Consider the following 24148-nt stretch of genomic DNA (forward strand, 5'->3'; position numbering starts at 1 on the left):
CTTTCCAGCGTGGGTAATCTGGAGCGCCGTGAATGCGACAGTATTCTTCCGATGCACTTTGAGATACCTTGGTACTGCTAGTTTACTTGCAAATAGTTTGCTTTGAATCACAAATAGTAATGCGGCAGTCCGTAGTCCGACTTGGCGCCGTCTTAGGTAGAAGCTAGGTTCGTTACTTAGTAAGTTTGGTCATAATTTGTGGTGGCTATTCGAGCATCCACAACGATCTAGAACTGTTTGAATAGTATTATTATCTCGGATCAAAATTATACAAGGATATTAACGAACATAATAATTAGCTCCTTTGAAAGCGATTGACTTATAGTTCACAGATTTAAAATTTATATGTCCAGTCAAAGTCAACCCTAGTGTATTTTATTGTATTTAACAGCAATATCAATAGTCAAAGTCAAAGTCAAAGTCAAATATTTTTATTTCATAAACTTTAACAAGTATTTGAAATCGTCAAAATATTTTTTATCTACCAATAAATTCTGGGTTTCTTTTACAATTTTAACAATGGCTTTCGTAACTAAATAAAGTGAACTCCGCTATCATAATAATTACTGTTGAAAAGCAAGACCAATGAGTAAGAAAATCCAAAAAATAAAAAATTCTAAATGTTTGCAAATCCCGCAACCACTCACCGAGACCAGAAAGGTGGGTAGTTCCATTTCTAACATGCTTTCAGATATTTAATAGCACATTTGTAACCACAGAGCACACTAAAGGCTGCAGTTAGTGACGCACGAGTGGCTCTCACGAATCGATAGCGTAGCCATAGAGATAGAGCGAAGTGTATTAGTCCGAATGAACGGACATTGTGCATGGCCAGTGGAATGAGGTGATGGAACCAGTGAAAGGGCTAGTTGCATGTACCCTACATGGACATGACCATAAGCTCTTGACACATATCGATATCTATATGGTAATAGGTCGGGTGTTCTTTGGATGTGGTTAAGTATAACATTTTTTTGAAACAAGTTGAACAGCTTTGTTATGTTAATTATAGATTAGACGATATGACGTGTTCCGATTTAAGACACGAGCATGATCTCGGTAATGTTCAGTCAAAAGATAAAAGACAAGCATTAACTGGGTAGCGTCTTTCAACTAAAATTGGTAAAGAGTACACTGAGAAATATAAATATGCATATAAGGAACTGCTAAGTTTTGCTCATGACTGACGTCAAAGAAGTCGACAAAAGTATCGTGTGAAAAATCATAAGTGTCTGATATACGAAAATATGCTATTAGTAAGTTCATGCATTAGTCACTATTTCCGACTATTTAAAATAAAGGTGTGCTATTTTGCATATTCCATATGAATCACTGGTTAAATCCATATTCTATGATAGATTGACGACGAAAGGTGTGGTCCCCATTGAAGAAACAATAATAAGTATTTTTAAGAAACAATATAAAAATATAATAACTCAGCAGTGTTACTTAAATAGTATAAGGTGTTATTAGTAACATAATTAATACCTACAACGTAATCAAAACCAAATAAGAAACAGGTCGATCTCATTAAAACTGGCTTTTTCTTCACCAAACAGTTTATACCAAGAAAATCAATACTTCCAAATTAAACGTAGCGTGTTCGTTCCCACATTTGAAAGTACAAATCACTTTAATTTAAGATTCAGAGCCAGAATTGCCGTAAAAAACATATATCACGGCAAATGAGCCGTAAAAGTCTGGCAGTCCGGATTTCTCCGACATTACCGAGAGATCTAGTTTCCTATTTGAAAAACAATATCTACGAAGAAACTTGCCAACGTTTCCTCAAAGGGTCAAGGTTGCCCTGGATATTATCCAAAAGTATATTCCACCAACTAGTTTTTGTCCACGACCCATATAAGAACTCAATTCATTACAATATTTGGGGCAAAATATCGATTAGTGAGTCAAAGTCAACCCTTAAAAGTAGGGTAGGGTATGTTGCACCCTCTTTGTACCGCTGACTCATGTGGAGGGATCTTATTTAATCTATAATGATCTGTTACGCAATTTTCGACTTTATGCAATCGAAATAGGAGAATAGATGAAAGACGCACATGTTGCGAATGCAGTGTTTTTTTTATTGAGGACGCAAGGCGGTCAAATATTTGGCCATTAGCTTGATGAAAGAAAATATTCCGCTGATTTTATTAGGGAACTGTGTCCGAGTTAGTAATTAAACGGTTATTAAAAGTACGTACTAAGTTAATTAAGAAGGGTAAGATCTGAATTAATAAACATGGCATACTTTGAGTGCTGTGTTTGTCAATATTATCGGAGGATTTTTGTGTCTTAACAAAAGTAACTGCAGAAAACCAAAGCTTTTTGCATTAGATTGAAATTCATTAGTTCCTAAAATATTCCTATCAATAGAAATGGATCCTAAAGATAATGGGCAAGGAATCCATATCAAACGTTAACAAAATAATAAAATAGTGAAATCAAAGATAAACCAATCCGTTTCGAGCTCAGATAGACTCTGTCTTATAAGAATTTAAGATTTTTTTTTTATTCATATTGCTCTTACTTGCCAGTCTTTAGAGAAGAGTTTTACCTTAAAAAAAAACCTGATTATACTACGTTGACTTCTAACATATTATACGCAAGCCTTAGATATTACAGGTAGCCTTTTAACATGATAACATATATAAGTAAGCTCTAGATATACCGTATTTTATCCGGTCAAGTTCTCCACATAAAGAGTTAGTTTACACTCAGTAAACAGGAGGGCAGCCACCGGAGAAATTTAATTAAAACTACCTCCCCATAGGAACGAGCATCGCACGGTTTATCGAGACTAGAAAATGTTGGATAAACTGAGGAAAATACCTATCAGTATTGAAGGGATATATTGATTGAAAACGTAGGCGTAACGTTAACCCTATTAGGCTCTATAGTTATTTAAAACGGCTTTTCTTTTACAAAAGATTGCGCAGCATTAGCTGTATCTATTTAAATTTAGGTGGAAAGATATGAAATAAATTGTTCAACTCATAAAACATGACTGTTAGTAAGTGCTATTTTGATTGCTCTAGGTTTAGTGGTAGTTTAGTTACTACCTTTTGTTAAAGTTTCAGTTAGTTAGGACTTAAGTGGTAAGTTAGGTGGAGTCATGAAAAGTCTTTGATATTATTAGCAGTTAGGTAGCAGTTAATGTTGTTCTTGAACATCACAATATTGTTTAAATTCTTAGGCTCAATAATGATACATCAATAATTGTATGTTAGAGTAATTAATTGTTAGTGTCCACTAAGTTTTCTCCACATAAATAGCCAATATATTATTATAGACAAATTGTATTAAAACATTTCAAGGCTCAAGTTTTCTACAAAATATTGTAAGTATAACGTGTAAGAAACATCGTGCGAAACGGTCACGTGTTAATAAAATATGTATGAGAATACGCCAAACTTGAAAATAAGGGTCAATATGGGACATGCGTGTGGCCCTCCAAGTATGGAGACGTGACACTGTACATGTTATATCCAATTCATACGGAATATGTTATGTTTTTGCTGACACTTTCGTATTTCTGTATCGATACCAAATGCGTAGTTTTAAGAAACAGATATACATAATGTACATAAAATCACGCCTTCTTCCCATAGATGATGAATAAATATCTTATACGAAATAACTTTGTACAACAGATTTTCGATTGATGGTAAAAGGATAAACGGGTTTGTAAATAAATATAAAAACTATTACTATGCGTTCAAAACGTTTTAAAGGATTTAAAAACATTTTTATTCAGGGATGTTATAAAAGAACGACTAATACAATTTCATAGCATTTTTTTTTGCAGACGGCAAAGTTCTCATACGTACGTACTAGTAAGCTCCAAAAATTGTAACAGTTATTATAATTTTAAGTATCATGAACACCCAAGAAGCGAGAGCAATAAAAATATTAATAAAAAAATGTCTTCCTCTCATATTTAAATGCGTCTAATCAACACAATCTCGAGTTGAATTCAAAGGAGCCGTATTAAGATGAACTGCTGTGCGTTATGGAGACGCACGAGTGATGATATTCAGGGCTGCCACTTGGTAGCGGGTTGCACAATAACTACACGACATATAAAAACCGTAGCTGTAATAAAAAAAAACAGAATCTATGGATAGTCTTCAAGAATTTAGCGCGATTTTGTACAGCCGGTACTTTTGAGCATCGAGAGCTTAACATTTAAAATGTGCTGTAAAAATAGTTTCTACGATGCCCGTTAGAGGCGTTGAACCAATTGTCATTCAACATTTTTCGATGGCTAGCCGGTTGTCGGTAGTCGATAGTGGTAGAGAATTGCTGTACAGAACTAATATGTATTGATAGTTAATGAAAATACCTGTATGATTGAATAGTACAGAGCTTAACATGAAGGTCAAGAATGGGCTTAGTCCAGCGATAAACATCAACATTGTTAATTTAGTTGAAATGACAGTTTTGCGTACAAACCTCTAGAGTTAAATGTAAACAAAACTGACTTAAAAATCATCATTTATCCAGAAAAATAATCGGAACAAAACATAGGAAAGTTTCATTTGCAAAAACCCATTACAGATGCAAATTCCTTGTTGTATATTGTTGCGTGAAAATTGCATTGCTGTGAAAACGCATACAAGCAGGATTACAACCCATTTGAAAACGAAATGGAAAACTTGCATGCACTGTTATATTGTAATGAGTTTGTATGGAAAGTAGATTGTATGGTTTTTAAAAACCTAACCAAAACAAAAACGATACCAGTATAAGTTAACGAGTTAACGACTGAGGTATACTATACATACGTATAGCTGGGGATGAGCGAGTAACCAAAAATACTTTTTTAGAAACTAAACTAACTTATTTTTGCTCTGATTTTCATTACACGTGGGGCGTATGTAAACGTATATTTGACTCTGTTTGTATTTCCTACTTAAATTAATAAATCTTCCTAAGCTATGATTAATAATACAGGTGATTCATTCAAATCCAAATCCCCTTTATAACACACTAGTAATCTGCTCCTACTGGTCGTAGCGTGATGATGGTCTATACAACACAAAAATAACTTTTCAATTTGAACCAGTAGTTCCTGAGATTAGCACGTCCATGCAGACAAACTCTTCAGCTTTATAATATTAGGAAAGATTTTGAAGAGATATCATGTTTTGTCGTTGCGTGTAGTCGGCACAAAGGAGAAAAAAGAAGATTAGATATAGATTAGGACTAGAAGATTAAAACAGCAACTCATATTTCATATTTATGAACATCGTTCAGCCCTGCGGTCACGCATGAGCAACGTCCGCGAAGATATAAAGCGTCCCTTCACGTGACAGCGACAGTGGCGCCACCTAGTCGAACACGCTCATAATATTAGAATAAGTACTTAGCGTCACGCTGCTCACTTCAAGCACTTTACACTGTTTTACTATTACCATGCGATTAGAACGATAGAAGTTTAAGCTTTTTATGTTAACACACTCTATATTAGATTGTAGCTGCTTCTGTGGTTTTAGTAGTAGTGTATACGACTGTTGATCACGGGTTCGGTTCCCGGGTCAGGTAAAGTGCTATCGGGTTTTTCCGATTTCTCTTAGAGTATACTGAAGTAGTGCGGAGTTTTGGTAAAGTAACGAGTCCGGTTTATGGCAATAGGCTTGCTCTATATTACATGAGACTATAAATTACGCAACTTGAGTATGAATGGTGATGAATGTATGTTAACTATATTATTAATGAAGCAAATCGATACTCTTAAAGACCTAAGTCTTCAATATTAAACCAGAAACAATTTTCCCATAGTACCTAATATTAATTTGAATTTGATGAAATTTGAATCAATTCAATTGAAATTTATTTTTTCTATTATATTTGATCCCTATCAAAGATTAATAATTTAAGATAGATACCTCTACGTTTCCGACAACTAAGATATTAAGTTGAAACTAGATTGATTAGGCAAAACTACACTGCTTATTACTTTAACACTAATATTTACCAATGTTCAGGAATATCATAAACGGCATACATTCATCTACTTGTAATGTTTTCATTGTCCCACAGCGGCACGGATGCGAGTAATCGGAGCGTGTCATAAGACAGGACAATTGTCACATTGAACCCGTTCAACCAATTGTTATTTGCAATCGTTACGATTCACTGCATTTTATTTATTTTGATATGCCACGTGTGATAAAAAGAGAGACTGTATGACCACAAAGTTATGGTAAAACTTCCATATCAGTACAAACTTTAAGCTCAAGTTCGCCATCAAAAGCTATCTCGACTGAATCCATTGTTTAAAATGCGCTGTACGAAAAATTGAAAAGCTCAAACGCACTGAAAATAGGAGAGAAGACAAAGATTTAGAAAATTTCAATACCCAAAATTTGCCATTGAATACAACCAAAAAGCCTATGTGTGTTCAACAAGCAAACATTTATTCAGTACGAACGTTATTTTCCTATTGAAAAGCTTAAACGAATGCAGAGTTTAACCAGCGCTAGGTAAGCGTCGTGTTAGGAACAAAAAAGGGTTAGAAAAATAGTAGAGATATTAATTTTATGTCAAGAATTCTATATAAAAATTGCTTCTAGGGCTTTATGTTTTAACTGTACATCCAACTACTAACTACAATCTACATTGAAGTTTAGAGCCGCCTCTTCCTTCATATTTCTACAGTTTCCCAACAAAGGCAAACATCGCAACAGGTAATAACATCTGTAAATAGTTCGTCCATTACTCATGTTCCTTTGAGACTTTATTTATTTGATTAGCTCGGGAGCATGAAACACGTTCTAATATTATTCGCAAAGCGGTGGCCACATAAATAATACTCGCGAGAGGATAACAAGCGTTAACTGGTGAATAAACTTGTACAACATGTTTACGGATATGTCTGTAAGACTTTCCTTGTGAAGGTATTAGTGTTTATTAAGCGTTTACATAATACGTAATACATAGGAATTTATAAAGAGGAGAGAAGAAGAGAACTGCCTTTGACAATTTCACAAAATTTAGTACTTAATATTGCGAGATGTTTTTTTTAATCAATTGCAAGTTACGTTTCGTAACTACAGTCGTTAGCACCGATAATTTTTAAAATAAATTATACATAGGTATATAATAAAATAGGTACCTATATAATAAAAGATACACAACATACATAACAATGAAGAAACAAAAGAAAAAGAAAATTTGAAAGGTAAATTAACACTAGGTACGGAAATATCTAGGAACAAATCATAGTTATTTAGTGTTGTCTTTTTATGATACATCATCGAACAACGGCTAATACCAACATTTTCAGCACTCCTTAGTAGGAGGTTTTTTTGTACAGAGCTTTTAGTAAGTTCTGTACAAAACTAAGCGAAGGAAATGTACTGTATTTTTCAGGCCTTTTCAGGAGGCTTCTACAACTGTAATACAAGTAATAAACACAGTTGTAGTAAGTTTGAGAGACACGCTCGTTCAGTGTTTCAGTTTCAGCTCAACTCTCCGGTTATTAGTTGGTACAAGTTTCGAGATTACTGGACTTTGCACGTACTAGTTGTTATGGCTAAGTGATTTCGAGTAATAGTTATAGTATTTGTATCGTTTATGAGTTATAACGGAATGTAATTCCTATAATAGCTATCAGGTAAGAAGTTAAGAAAGGATTTTAGTTTTGAAAATTATCTTGGTACTATTTTTTTATCAGGTTTCGAGGAGTGATACGTGTCTTTCAGAAACTAAATGAAAAAGGGCATTATTCAACCAAAAACACGGTTATCATATATAACTACATACTTATTTTTAACCAATTGAACATTTTAAAATTCTTAAATGATAACAAGAGACCCTCTTCAAAATTGTCTTGTATAAACGCAAACTTTTTCAGTGTAGTTTGAATATCTAACTAACTTTAACGCAAATAGCTAAACAAAATAGGCATTCATTATTTTCGCATAACAATAGTAACTTATTTACAGTTGTTTACAGAGACGAAGCCAGACAAGCAGAGACAGAGGGTTCTCGTGATACCTACACATCTCTTGTTTGAGAACTCTGCTATTTTAGGCATCCTCAGCCGGGGAGACCAACAGACTGACAGCTCGTAATTGTGTGGCGGCCAACATAGGTGGGAATTTAATATTAACGGACATCGCACATACTGGCTGTTGAAGTTTTACTACTAGTTAAAAGTAAAGTTTGAAGAATGTTTATTGAGTTTTTATTGCATTTTACTTGATATTTAGGTGATTTTTTAGACAAATCCACATTGCTACGTATTTTTAGTTGTTTCATGAAAGCGAAAGAATCTTGCACACATATTTTACCCTTCACGAAGAAACTATTAACTGAAATAATTTTAAAAGAAAATATTTTTTCCTGACCTAATATTTACCTGTACTTTTTGTGTATACATGTGATTAGGCAGACGTAAGTTTCCTTTATAATTCATAATAAAAATTGGTCTACAGAAAGATACTCAATACTACTTCTACTCAAGAACCATGTTAATATCCTCACACAATCATTTAAACCCCAAACTGCAGAATTGCAAGCAATACGGTCGAGCGCAGTCAGATTTCACTGAAAATATCGTGTGCAAACTGAAAAAAGACGTTTAAAAGCCGAGCAAGCGGACTGAAAAAGCCTTCAGTATTTAAACTTGGTCCCAACTGTAAACATAGACTTGTTACGACTAGTCTCCTTCGTTTTGTCTGGTTACTTGTTAGTAGGCAAACTTGTTCAAATTGCTGTGGGAATTTCGAGAGTCTACGTCTTAGTAAAATTTGTTTTTTTATTGCTTGTGTTGGAGTGATTAACGGTATAAAGGGTTTTCTTTTTCACTTATATATTATTCATTTCTGTTATTAATGTGACTTATTCACATTAACAAGTAATAACACAAGTAATCCTAAATAACGTAATATTTTCCTAACGAGATATTTTGATTAAGAGCATAATATTAAAAAAGTCCAAAACCAATTTATTTTACTGACCTTACCAGTAGCTACTGAAAATGATATAATAATTCTACTTGCACTGAAAAAATATTTTTTCGTACTATAGACTTCAGAAACAAAGCATTTCAAGCTATACAGATCAAGGATTGAAAAACCTTTTGATCTACTAACTGACAGCCTTAAAGCACAAAAATAACATTTTCATATTATTTAAAAACATGAAACGGACATCCTAATTCAAAAGTTCAAATTGTTCTACAACTACCTTCTTAAAAATAAAACATGACAAGCAAGAGAAAATTAGAATAAAAAATAAAACGTGTATATTATAGCGGCCAGTTACAGTCGCTCGTTAAGCTAGCTTTAATGAGCGGCGTCAGGATGGGTGACCAATAAAACAACGGTAAACACGTGTCTTAACTGACTAACTTAGGAATAGGACAGACTAGTTTCTAGAGAATAAACAGAGGTTAGTTTATATGGCGAGTTCTCTATTTTAATAGTGGTAAAGCGGTGATATTGCGAGGTCTCTATTTTTATAGCTGTATCATTAAATAGTTTAGCAACTAGGAAATTTTCTCGAATATTATATTTTTGTTAGCTTCTTAACCAATAAATAATACTGCTAACTTGAATGCCCGAATCGTCAAGGGATCTAATCATTAAAGTTATTGACGCTTCAGTGGAACTTAAAATATTATAGAAATAATGAGCTGTAGTTGAAAGTTTACACCAGGCTTTGAATTCAAGTCTGTTGTATAAAATTTTTCGCCAATTTATAATAACTATATTGATGGATTAACTCATTGATACAATCTTCAGAATGAGATAAAATAAATATCAAACTAACAAAGCGCAATATGACAAATTCGCAAATACAGTAAATCAAATAAACCAGTGTGTACTAGTATTAAAAGAGGCAAAAAACACAGGAGCTACGGTCTGGCGCGTGTCCAAATACAGGCGTAGTTCAACCAGATACCGGTGGACATAGTGGACTTATGTATTGGGAAATTGAACGTAATTGTTCAAATCCTGGGACCTATTTTATCCGACAACTTAGTACAGTTTTAAAAGCGTCGGTGTCGGAGGCATAGTAAATTTAGTACCTGATAACATAATTTTCCCATACAACATAATAGACTTATGCAGTGCTCGGTTGCCTGTTTGCTACGGCTACCTGTTTATCGACACACATCGAAATCTCCTTTATACTGTAGATAAATCCAAGGCTCTCGAGGCTACTAGGCTGTCGGATTATAGTCGTTTTTAAAATCTTAAGATTTCATTTCAAATGTAAATGTTGCAAGCGAAAATCTGTGATGAGTATTTGATGACTGAAGACTATTATTGTCTGATGATTAAACTTGCTCAGGAATTGATAAATTTTAAAGCTGGTAAAAGAGAGCAACATCTATAAAATACAATGAAAATGAGATTGGGAAAAAGGATTTACATAACTAATACTATTTTAAGATAGGTAATATATAAGTACATTAAGTAACCCTGTCTGTCAACTATCTTATGTGTCAGAGTTAGGCACTCCTAACTGTGGTATTAGATGGAAATTACATTATTTAGGTTACCTTTAAAGGTTAACTGATTTTTTATCGAGACGAGCAACACAACGAACCATTAAGTACGTAAATGATTTTGTCGCTACATCATAAAAATTGATTATGATAAAGATAGCACCAGCGAATTAACATTTAGGATTAAGCGCCATCACAATGTTAGGTCCCTTCTTTCATACATTATATAATACCTACCTATTTACTTATAGACGTGCGTACACATGAGTCGGTAAATAATATTATTATATGGATTAAAATCCCGCACAGCATTTGTTTCAGAACAAGATGGAGTTTTAAACGACGCTTCAATAACAACGGCGCTCGAACAGCACCTCATTTGTCAGAGGATGAGAGGTTTGACAGGAAAATGGAAAATCCCACTTAATTCATATAAAGTGCTCTGCTTTATTTCCCTTGAAATTAGTTTGTTTGACGAATACTTTACAATATTTCAGTTCTAAGCGATGAAGTTTAGGAAATATTTTATGGTAATGTTGGGGTGGTTAGATAGTTTTCTCTTAAGGAACATTTGTTCTTTTAGTTTAAAAAAATATTGGTGCCTGCTCAGTGCTCAAAATTCGACGTAACCGTACCGTAATTTTTTTAACCTGTTTTTCGCTGCTTTTCTTTCTATAGACGGTTTTTTACCAACCAACAACATTTGTCAGACTTCTTCGTGCGACTTGTCCTAACGGTACAAAGGTGTTCCTACACGTATTAATCTTATCTATTTGTGATCGAAAATTATATCTACTAATAATATACATAATATCTGGCCTATACAATAATCCACATTGTAACCAGTAAAGCTGAGAACAGTATACCAGATTAATGTCCCTCAGACAAGATACCTTAGAAGATTATGCCAAGACTGTACTAATTTATTGTCAAAGTAAGACCAACTCAAAGAAAGAAAGCCTAAAAAAATTCCCAAGTAATTTATATATGTTTCGTAATTTGTTTGACTTCCACAAATATGTACATAATCCAAATACCAAAGTAAATATCAACCGCCAATCAGTCCACTCATCGCGACCTTTGTCTAACCCGAACGAATACAAACTGCTTCATATATTATTCAACAAATGTACCAGATATAATCGCTTGCTTCGTTCAATTACGGTTGTAAAATCTATTTTAATATGTAAAACAAGTTTTGAGTAAAATTGTGAGATTTTACGATAGTAGATAATACCAAAATTGTACAACACAACGACACACAATATAGCACTTTCTGTAATAGCTTATAGATCATAGTGAAAATATTAAGACATATTTACTTATATTATCGTGAAAACTAATCGGCATGCTACACGTCTTTACAGAGAATTGACATTGACAAAAAATAGTATTTTCTTACATAGCTATTTCAAATAATAACTTAATTAAAACAGCCACTCACAGTACCTAGAACATACAGTTTTTTGGAAGAAAGAAATAATACGAAACTGTATGTCAATAGAAACAAAAATAAGTTTTACCTTAGACAGTCGAACTAGTCATTTAGTTTTACCTAATTCTACTATAACCTTAAATACTGATACACACAACGCAGGTTACATTCTAATTCAACGCCAAACAATCAATCAACATGAAGCTACCATATCCCATACCTTGCGGTCATGTGGTCAATCAATAATTAATTTAGTCGTACCAAATAAGCTTTAACCGCATATCAGTGGTTAATTCTACCTGTCCGATTTCGACCGATTGTCTATCACTACAGCTGACGGACCACGAATATTAAACGTTAAAACTACAAAGGAAACGATACGACACGTTCCGAAGACGTTTTCGGACGTGATTTCCTGTTGCGCAATGTACAAGAAATGTTTTTGAAGAATTGTGTTATTTAGGGAGTTTTTGATGCTACCAAAATAATGGTGGTAGTTTTGGGAAATGATTTTGATAAGACCATGTTAGTAATAAATACGAATGGAGAGCATGGAACTAAAGTTTGCCAAATTCTGATTTAGCCTGTTTTGCAAAGGGCTTTCTCTCTCAATTGCTCTATCGGCAACAAGTTCTGATCAGTCAGAAGTAAGTTTAATAATTCGTTAAATGGATTCACATGAATTCAATTTATAACATTTGGAACTCTTTTCGAAACTGCAAAATATTCGATACAATTTTTTCGAATAGTTACCCTCATAACCATTAGTACTACTTCTTCCAGAATCTGGTTTAAATCAGTTCAAGGAGTTGACATTTCTACGCAATCCTAATCAAATATTCTGACACAGAGATGGTGTGGATAGCAGATAGCACATAACATCATGTTTCAGCCTGTCAAGCTATCATCACGAGTTTAACCCTCGTCAGGAACCTGAGGCAATTGACCTAAGTGGATCTGACGTGGCCGACAAGCACAGACTTCTAAAACATATACCGACATGAGAGAATGTGTAATTAAACGTATAAAATTGTTAGTATTAAAAGATTCTGCCGGCGACTTTTTTCGTGTAAAAAGATTTCCCGGGGTATAATGTATCCCATGTGTGAATCCAGGCTATAAGCTAGAGTGTACCAAATTTCATTAAAATCCGGTAAGTAGTTTTTCGTGAAACACATCCATCCATACTTATAAACTTTCGAATTGATAATGTTAGTAGAACAATGGAAAGAATCTCTTGTGCCTACGTTAAAGTTTAAGAAAGTAATTAAATAATGTAATTGTAGGTTGTTTTAAGAATCGACGACAAGTAGCCTTCGGAGATGATAGGAACAGTCTATAAGGACTATATCAGTGTAAAATGTTCTGACTTCAATGCAGAAGATGAGTAGGTTAACGATATTAAATAATCTTTCGTAAGCCTATCGAGCAAAATCTGTGATCATTTAAATTCAGCCTACGTAAACTAAGAACTTCAGCCTAAAAGGTTTACTGGATTTTAATGCAAAATCTATTTTGAGTGAGAGAGAAAATAATAAAAAATGTATTAGAGAAGCATCTGGGCCCGATGGCCGATGTTTGGAAATGTATGTAAATGCGCAATGCGTCATACGAGGCGCACAAGCTCATGAATTATGGAGATCTCCACCTTAGGGCCGGTGTCCTGGTGATGATTGCTTAGAAGTACTGTTTTGCAAGCGTTTGAGAAAAAAAGGCAACTTTTATTTTATTCTAAAGACATCCTAAGCGGAACAGCCAAGAAGTTACAACAATTAAAGAAAGAAAGCTAATGAAATTAACAAAATATAATGGTTTAAATATAACATCCAAAATGTATCTGTAACACGAATCTCTACAATTTGAACCATTGAGTATCGAGAGATTGACATTTGAAACGTATTGCCAAAATAGTATCTATGACGTCCGCTAGGAGGTGCTGAACGAATGGTCATACAAAATTGTTCGTTATCTAGGTTCGCATCGCGGGTCTGGTACCTGAATATGAAGTTAATATATTGCACGATGTCTTAAGCATTAGATACCTACTTCCTGTTTTATACATACCTAATTAGTATTTAAAATGTAAGTGAGTTCGGTTCTCCTTTTTTAAGTTAAAACTGCAAAAGCAAAAACCTAGCCCGTGTAATCTATTATTAAGTTCATAGCAACTATAAACTTTATCGGTACAAATTCCCAAACCCCATGTGTTCCACAAAAGGTCCTCAAGCCCCTCATACCTCTCAAGTCTCTGAGCAAGGTTTTACGTTACAGATATTTATGCGGCCAGCCCTGGCGGGCAGACGATATTGCAGACGCCTTTGTGTTTACTACTGATAGCTTTATGGCTTATATTGTTTATATTTACCTAGTTTTATCTACTAGTTTATAGTGTTTTGGTGTAATTTTGAAGAAGCAACGCTTTGAAACTATTTTTTATATCGTTTCCTTTTCAGGTTAGAGTCTTAGCAAATCTCTATAAGGAGACGTAAGCTTGTCGGACTGTATGACTTAAATTTTTATGTAATACCAAACAAAAACAATAATTTATGAAGGGTTTCGTATTGGAGTCGAAGATACAAGATAGCAAAATAGCCCATTATAAAAAAGCTTTAATAGGCTATTGGAATGGAAAAAAAATCTCTTAGTTTATGAAATGATAGAAGAACAAAGTAGTGACAGAACTTCGTATTTCTCAACATTTTGAACTCACAAGACCTAGGAGCAATTTCCTTGAATTCACTCAACAAAGCAAGTCTCCATTTAAGCTTTGCTGTTCAAATATTTAATCCCTACTTGCTCCAGTTTAGTTCAGCTGATGCTGCAGTCTAAAACGTTAGATAATAGTAAAAGCATGAATAATGTCGTACACTACAATGAAGTAGAGGACCGAAATACTGCAGGTCTGTGTTAGAAGATGAATGCTGAAGTATGCTTGCTCTAAACTTGTGAAAGATTCAAACGGGTAAATTGTATAGGTGTAACATACACCTATACAATTTACCAGTTTGAATCTTGCATAAAGGTGATATAAGACAAGCTTAATATATAAGAGTAAGACGTTCGTGTTATGAAACTGAAACCCAGAACGTTATTTAATGAAAAATATTTGAACGCAATTACAAGATTTCTAAACGTGTTGGAATTTAAGATAGATAATTAACACAAATTAGGTAATGAAGAATTGTACTATTGCGTTTATCAAGCCATCATCTAAACTAAAATATATGTATTGAACACATTACTATTTCATTGGAAGTGTTTTTAAGAAATCGTAATAAAAACACCTCGAACTACCCACACACATGTATTGTACGCACTGATGTCACAGCTGGATGGGTTAATCCAATGAACATCATAACACCTAAGGTAAGGTCCTTGCTGAAAAACCAATTACACTCAGCACCGTTTGCCGTAAAAAGTCCCAATACCCGTGTCCCACTGACCTCAGATTTTTTAAATCTGATTTTTAAAGGTGTAGCTGTATCAAGACCATACTCTTGCATTTAAAAAGTAATCTAAGCTGAACTTTTCACGTTACCTGCTAAGATTTCTGAGACAAAGAAGTTGTACTTCTTTTATTAAATCATAAATAATCCTAATCAAAACATAGTACTTTTCTACCTGAATAACTGTACTGTATGCTCACGCTATGTTAGAGCTTGACCCTTGCAATGAACATCATAGCCAGTATAGCCACCTAACCTAAGGTCCTTACAGTAAAACCAATTACACTCAGTACCGTTTCACGTAAAACGTCACAATACCCGTGTCCCACTGACCTCGGCTCCTCACAGGACCACCTTCATAGCTTACTCTGATATGTGAAGGCACAAGGGGCTACTAACAATACCACCTTAAGGCTCTTCCCACCGTAAATGCCGGTAATATCGCGTCTTGTGGCATGTTCATAATGGTGTTGGCGAAAAATGGACGACAGTATGAGTTGTAGAGGAGAATGTGATATGAAGAGTGCAGTTTTATTTATTTAAAGATTATTTATGAAAAGTTAATTTTGTTTCAGGTATGTATTAAAATGAAAGGCAGGTGACTTGATATTTAGCTTTCATCCTGCATTGAGATATTGAATCTTAATCATTGCTGAACCCACTAAGTTATTCATATCGAAGACTCTTTGTTTTCTTACTAAACATAGAACTTGCAAGGTTTCCCTCATACATGCGTATAGGCATGTACACGATTTACGTACGTAAATAAATCTCAATCCAATCACTTTCCTCCAACTCATTCAATCAAAACAAATACAAGGAAAGCATAGAAACCGCAAACAAATCTAACTCGTTTAACTCGCACTTGCGAAATCCGATCCATTAATCGAAAGCCATTTCACCTCTCCAATGTTTAAAACCGCTATAAAATCACGCCTTCAATTAGTTTTGTGGGGAGAAGTGCAAAATAAAAGTGTCTTATCGTTCAACCAGCAGTTTGAGAGCTAGGGATCCGCCGACTGATCTAGCAACTAATCTAGCAACAGATCCGCAATGCCATCCGTCTGGACGGGGTTATTGCACTCAGTGAGTCATGCCCGTTTGCAACTACTACGGAATTGTACGAAACTACGAACAGTACTTCGCGTGTGTGAGTTAGTAGTGAGTTTACGATGGAACTTGCTCTTCAACAAAATACTACGTCGCCTTACATAGTAATTGTGGGTGTCGAAACATCTCATACTAGACATTCGGCTTTACTAGTTTACTAGGGTTTTAGGTGAGAGCTACGAGTCTTTTATAGAGTAACTTTTGCGACAGTTTACAACACATCCCTACGAAAAAGAAAAAGGTTTTTGTTTTAAACAAAGAAGTATAAAGAAAACTAGATCTACGTGTAACTACGCAATTTTGGTAGAACTAGTAGTATCCCTTTCTAATCCTTCAAGCTTAGCTTAAAAGCACTCAAGCACTGAGATGTTTAAAAAAACGTGTTTTTCGTACCACTGTACTAGAGAGATCGTAACAAAAATTGTTAGCAGAATTATACGAGTGAAAAGTATAAACTAAATGGCGATTGATTAAAGTGTTTGTTCATTTATAATCGATAAACTTTATTGTTTACATCCTACAATTTTATATCGCAAAATGTTCGAGAAAATATACTAAAGAAACTTAATTAAAACGCAACTGAAACAATAAATACAGAGCCTTATTGTTCTATTGTTCATATTCGCGAAGTTTGCCTTTGAAACTTTTTCAAGTACAGTTTGATACAGCAGTAAAAAGCAAGTGGGTTTCCCTTCCGCATTCGAGTATTTCCGAAGTATTTCCAATATCACTTAGTTGATGTTTACGCGGCGTTGTTTTTAACAATAGCTGGCATAGATGGATTGGCTATCATTCTAGACAGACTCGACGTATATTCCCTCGTTCGAGTAAAGAGTGCTTGTTTTTAGGAGGAAATGATCAATTTTGATAAGATGTTATGGCTTTGTTTGTTAATTAACTAAAGATTTTGAGTGTTTTACTAATTAATTTAGTAACATGTCCAAGATTTTCCGTTTTTTATGGTTTGCACAGCAGAACATATAGACAGATCATAAATTGAAAGAGATATGGTAATACGAAAACTTTTTACGTAGTTGATGTTGCTATATTTGCTACGATAAAAAAGTAAATAATCATGTATTTGTCTAAAGAATGTTTCTAGAAGAAAATACCAACGAGATACTTTTTTATATGCGACATAAGTACATAAAAACACCCACACGCAGTACCGGGTCAGTAATGGGTTACTGACTTATGTTTATACTTACACAAAAGGTTTAAAAAGCTTCCGATTTTTTTCAATTTGTGTGACGTTGCGTGACCAGAATTTTGCGTGTTTTAACAAATAATTAGCATATCTACACAGTTGAGCCCAGACAGGTAACAACGACCAAAATATTTTGATCTTTTGACAACTTTAAAGTGTACTATCAGAAAGATCTAGTTAAACTAGACAGTTCTAAATTGATTAAAATATAAAATGAAAACTGCTTTTGTTAAGCATACATTTGCGTTAGCGAAGCAATAAATTGTTAACATTGTGTACTCGTTATGTTCAAAACAATTAATTAGAGGTACTTAATCATATTTAGGGCTGAAGAGGTTAAGTGAAATAATGAGATTATAAAGCCTACTAATATCTTTTTAATGGAAATAAAAGGGACGAAATAATGGCCCTAAAACATTACGTTATCTACTACTTTACCGTTCTCTTGGCATTCCCACGAAACCCGGAACATTTTTATTAGGAATTCCTCAAGCAGCATTTTAGCGGCATAGTAGGGCAAAGTTCAAAGATGGCGCGAAACGCACCGCGCATGCGTATCGTACCGAACAGCTGAGTGGCGGCCATGTTGAATCCTACACTCATGTGCTTCACTATTACTACCAACCTTTTTATTTCACGGTTCTAGTACTTTTTCAATATCAATCTTTACTATGGCGAATTGAATTGCTATAGTGAAAAATTCGGATGATAACTTCATTCATGTTTACGAATAAAACGATACAGGGACTGAATATAAAACCAATGTCTTGAAGATGATTACACATACCATAATATTGCTTAGAATATGTACTAGCAATATTCAAGCACAAAACATTTTTCAGTATCTATTATTTGTAGTAAACAAATCGAGTTTAATTAACCAAAAGTATTCGTTCATTACTTAAATGTAGGTAAAGCTCTACCTCATTATAAATTGAAGAGCAATCGATTTTCGATTTCTAATTTGTCTAAGTGGTAATTCTGGCTACTAACGAGGGAAACAGATTATATTAGTAGTGACTTTGGAATACAACAAGCATTACCTTTGCCTTTATGAAAAAAATACAGAATAAACAATTGAAAATCTGACAGTTTATTTTTTTAATAATTTGAACACATTACTGGCAAAGGCATAAAGAGTATTGTCGCCGTTTTTTATTATGAAAATACTTAAACTGTTTTATGGTTGTCTGGAATGATAAAAACATGCGGTACTTACGGGTGGTTGCTATGAATTAGATGGATCTGTTTTCTTCATAGATTGTCCACGTTTTTCAGCGAACTCTGCGCTCAGTCTGTGAGCCTTCAACGTATTAGGCTTCGACATATTAACACTATCACTAACCCGCAAAACAACGAGTATCAAAATTGACGCTTGGCTTTTAAAAAATAAACACTTTTTACTTAAAATACACACGCAAAGCCACACTACGTTCGTTGTTACACTTAGGCTTGAATACGTCTTATATCACAATGAATACGATATACCAGAACACACTTTTAGCAGCGAAAAGCGATGCTTTCTTATCTAGAACACAAATAAATTAATAAAGAGCTCCTATTGATCAAAAGTATTTTCTATATACGCAATCGTAACGTTAACGCGCGCGTACCTTCGTGCTTATCGTTCTGTTTCATAAACACAACGTCGACTTGAAAGTCGCGATAAAAAGACGGATTTAATTTACGTTTAGTATAATATTAAACTGTTAAAATAATAAGGAGAAATTGTTATGTATATACAGGTATCGGGACGAAGTTGTGGAGTACCGTGGCTTGGTGTATTGTAGTGAAGTTGGCCGCTGTTAGGACGCATGCGCGCGAGGGTCGCCATTGAAGACTTTTCTATTGTTGCCATAGCCAGACTTTTGATATAAAAAAAAGTTGTATAAACCTGACGTGTGTGATTTAATCAATTTGTATTTTATTGCGACGGTGTAAAGTTTAATTTAAATTGTTGAGTTAGAAAGCCAGTGTTATTGGGGTGCGGACCGCATGGGGTAGATATCGGTAGGGTTATTATGTCATACGCTGTTTTGTAGTATAGAGATTTGTATCGAATACATTTGATAATGCTGACGATAAGCTTTTGATGGATCGACCGTTGGAAATTGCACAATTCTAAATTACGTATGGAGAATTTTACGAACAGTTTAAATTGGGACAAATATAAAAAAACTGCGTAGAAATTGCTATAGACCAGAAGTAAATCAATAACACTTAGCTATTACGTGAAAACCTAAACTGATTTGGTACTTATTAAGACTTATAACATCTTATGTATAATAGAGTCGGTAAAGTAACACGTAAAATAATTGCAACTAAGGGGTTTATTTTGTAAAGTGGCGCAATTGCTTCTTAACAATTTTTGCGAACAAGTTTCATGTAAAAATAAAATCTTGCAACAGGCAACATGATTTGCTTGAGAAAAAACACTGTCTCTTTATAAACATTAATAGTTTGAACAAATAAACCTCCATACCGACTCCTTTTCGCCCTATAGTTCGTTTTACCTAGGCTATACCTATAGAATTTTTATCACAATAAAAGTTATGCCTTAGGCACCTGCGTTCTAGCAATAGAAATTGTCTTTGAATTGTCGTGTAACCCTATTACAGTGATTCTCAAACATAAAGTATTATTCAGTGACAATGTTAGTTATGCATTTCACAACTAATTCTTTACAGCGGTATTCTTTACACGTACAAATACATATTTAACTACAGAGTAAAAATAGCAATTCAAGTCACATTGCTATGAAGATGTAGATGTATGTTAAAATATTTTTAATACCCACACTATTACGCATAGGTATACTATACTTAAATCGTTTTTGGCTATACAGGCCATGCGCGGCTATAAATTTCGTATGCGTATAGGTTTAAACACCAGTATTGAACATATCTACTGGTGTTTTAACTATTTTAAATAGCTTTATAACTGAATGGAGTATCTTTTAGGGAAACTAAAAAGGTTGACAACCAATGTCCTACAGGTGTAACAAATCTATACAGAGAAATTGATATGATAGCAAAACGTAAAAGAAATACGATATCGCCGGTGTGACGTGAACGGGAAAATGGAAATAAAAATACAAAAGCTGTGCTTTATCTTTTATCACGTCCGTGAAGCGAATGCAGCCTTAGGGCGTAAATAGCGTTTACTCAGTTTTAGACATTATTATAAAATACTAGCTGACCCGCGCATCTTTGCTTGCGTCACATAAGAGAGAATGGGTCAAATTTTTCACCGTTTTTGTAACATTTTTTATTGCTACTCTGCTCCTTTTGGTTGTAGCGTAATGATATAAAGCCTTATAGCCTTCCTCAATAAATGGACTATCTAACACTGAAATAATTTTTCAAATCGGACGAGCAGTTCCTGGGATTAGCGCGTTCAAACAAACATACAAACAAACTCTTCAGCTTTATAATATTAGTATAGATGTTTTCTATGCGGAAATTCACGCTACACTCAGTTGTATTGTGATATGGCGTGCAATAAACGTGCTGTAGGACTGTTAGTTAGTGTAATGCTTACGATGATATACTTTACATTTGATGCAAGTAAAACTCTATTAACCTGCTTATGTTGCTTTAACATTCTAGTCTTAACCCTTAACAAAAACGTCTTAACCTTTATAAGCTACCTTTCTAAGAGCTTACTTTAAAAAGTAGACATAAAAATAAGAAGTTCAAACAATAACTCTATATATATCAAATACCAATAAAACAACTCACAGATCAAAGGGTGATCAAAACAAAACACAATAAAACATCGCCAGCGATTTTGCACCGTAGCGATAAAATGTAGCTTCGTGTTCCAACCGTTCCCTCGCGAGTCGTCACTCTGCACTTCTCTTAGGATTGTGATCACGTACAGACACTAAGCTTTACTTGTTAACATGATTCTGTGCCAACTTTGGAGAATAAACACAATTTTTATGATATCGGTGAATTTTTTAGGTAAATACAGAGTTTACTTTATAGGCTTTTCTTTAAGAAACCTACACGATCAAAGTAAGGTTAAGAAATGTGTTCCTAGGTACCTACAACTTTTTTAGCTGAAGGCTATTTAGGAGTTTTTTGTCTTAAAAAGTTTTCTCCATACAGTTTACAAACACATGAAAAATCATACGTCTAGAAAGTTTGTTAGTGTTTTATCGTTGTGTAAACATTGACTGTAAGCGTATAGTATATTAAGGAAGCATTACTATTCATCATTTCCAAGTAAAAAAAAAATACTCAGTGACTTTCATTAGTAACAACTCTACTTCAAAGCTTTCCTTGTATTGCCTACTTACATCTCCGAATATAAATTATATTCTTAAGTTTCAACTACGTAATTACAAGTCAACAACATATATCAAATCGTCTTCAAAAACCTAATTTTCTTTTCAATATTACACACAACAAAAAAAAAAAATAAAACAAACAAACAGAGCTAAATCCTGCACACATAACTCACACATAATCCTATATTAATGAAATCTTACGCTTAAATTGCATCTTGTTGAACAAATAACGAGGATGACTCATAACGGCGCGGTGAAAATCAATAGCGGGCATCCCCCGCGTCATCTATACACACTTGTGTACTCTACTGTGTATTGTGTACTTGTGTACTGTGTATTGTGTACTGTACAGCTTTCGCACTGCAGTACCGTTGGGAAAGGAGCCAGGAATTATTTTTAAGTAGTCATTTTGTTGCTGATAAATTTTAATGATATTTTTTCGTGTTAAAGTTAGGTAGGTGTAGAACTTTTTCAGGAAATATAAATTATTGTAGTGTTTTTGCTTAAATTATAAACAAAACTTATCAATTCTGATAGTTTCACTGGAACTGAAATCGTATAATCTGAGCTATTTTGAAAGAACAATAAATTAAAAATTAAAGTCACTGTAATAACTATTCGAATTTCCTTAATTGAATATGAAAGAAAATAGCATTATTGTTTACCATTCATCTTTTTATTACATTTCAGCCCAAAAGTTAACATCACCTATTCTTGAATTAAACATATACTATTTTGTATTGTCTATCTCACACTAGAAAGATTCCCGCTTACTATCATCATAACTAAAACACCAAAAAAGCGTCAACATCATCCCCATTTTAAACACCGTCACGCAAACAGTACTACGAATAAAACCATCACCTAAACCGTTATGTGCTCCTAGTACTCCCCTCGTAACAGCGCCGATATTTCTCTGTCAGCGATTGTCAGGCGTGTATTCCAACAAATGTGCCATACACCCTCAGTTTTATGACAAGGACGATCAAATGACGCCATTTAAACAATTCATATCAGCCTCAGGGCGAAGGATATGCAGGAAATACGGTTAGACTCGTTTTTATAAGATTCTTCTATTAAAAACGAGCAACTTGGTTAATATTATTGGGTTATGGTGTGTTATGGGACTTATGGGAGCTACTATTTTTATATTTGAGAGTTTTTAGCAGTTGTCTGCAGCAAAATAGGTACATAAATACAGATTGCCGAATAAAGAAACAAATTATTCAATAGAAAAAGTTATTACGTGACAGATAAATTTTAAAAATGCTACAGTGATTGTAAAACTTCCAACTTAACTCTCTAATATTTAATAAGAGAGTTTAATATCACGTTTAAAACTTCAGAATAATACACAAAATTAAAATTATATTACTGTTTTAACCACTTTTATTTTAAAGCTGTTTAATTAACAATCATATTCGTACTTAATTTCACCTCCAGACAAAAACGTTCATTATTTACACAAAACAAACCTAAATAAAGTAATTGAATGTACTTCTATACTAAATGACCAATAAAGCCTTTATTTCGACGGTCGAAATGGTAATTATACCTCGAAAACGCCGTAACATGTCGGATCGTACTGATATTAATTAATTTATTAAGTACCAGTATCGTTTAATTAATATTTCTCGGCGGTTTCATATCGGAAACCAATTTTGTGTGTCCATTGGACTGTAACGTAAGCTGAAAGTAATTAAGTAAAATACTTATAAATTGGGAGGTTTAATTTTGAGAATTTTGTTCTTATCGGCAGAGGTATCGGTAGCTTATTGGTTTTCAAACCTATTAGAATATTAGAAGATGTAATTAATACATAATATATGACAGAAAGGTTCAGTCGTACATAGGTATATTTATTTTATAACACTATTTAAACTTGAACATGTTTAAATAGTCCCAGTACGAAAGTAGAACTCTACTTTTCTACTGGCTGACTGAGTTTGTAGAGGCGAATATTAGTTCCGATTTTTTTATGTTAAGTAGCTATAGGCTACTTTTGTAAAAGTTCAAAAGCTTATGAATGAATAAAATTATAGAACTAAACCCAAATACGGTACTCCTAGCACGATAATAGCGTCATTATCGCCGCGTAATAATCGACTTCAAAACTTTCTCCGAAAATAATCTTCAAATTTTCTTATGACGTACTTTCCCTGCGTCATTATCCAAACAAAATCAGGGCGTA

The 24148-nt window shown here is 33.9% G+C and overlaps 1 protein-coding gene across 16 annotated transcripts in view; it reads right to left on the bottom strand.

Moving 5' to 3' along the window:
* LOC142977085 (uncharacterized protein CG43867) overlaps positions 1 to 24148 on the bottom strand; it is a 353930-nt gene that overhangs the window by 45806 nt on the left and 283976 nt on the right. Inside the window, exon 1 of one of the 16 annotated variants that reach the window (XM_076120797.1) lies at positions 18883 to 19366. The exons of the other annotated variants lie outside the window; for them this stretch is intronic. The gene's annotated coding sequence lies outside the window, so the exon portion shown is untranslated. Of the gene's footprint in view, positions 1 to 18882; positions 19367 to 24148 lie in introns of those variants that run through there. 16 annotated transcript variants of the gene reach the window in all.

The sequence above is a fragment of the Anticarsia gemmatalis genome, chromosome 12, assembly GCF_050436995.1.
Source record: "Anticarsia gemmatalis isolate Benzon Research Colony breed Stoneville strain chromosome 12, ilAntGemm2 primary, whole genome shotgun sequence".
NCBI lineage: Eukaryota > Metazoa > Arthropoda > Insecta > Lepidoptera > Erebidae > Anticarsia > Anticarsia gemmatalis.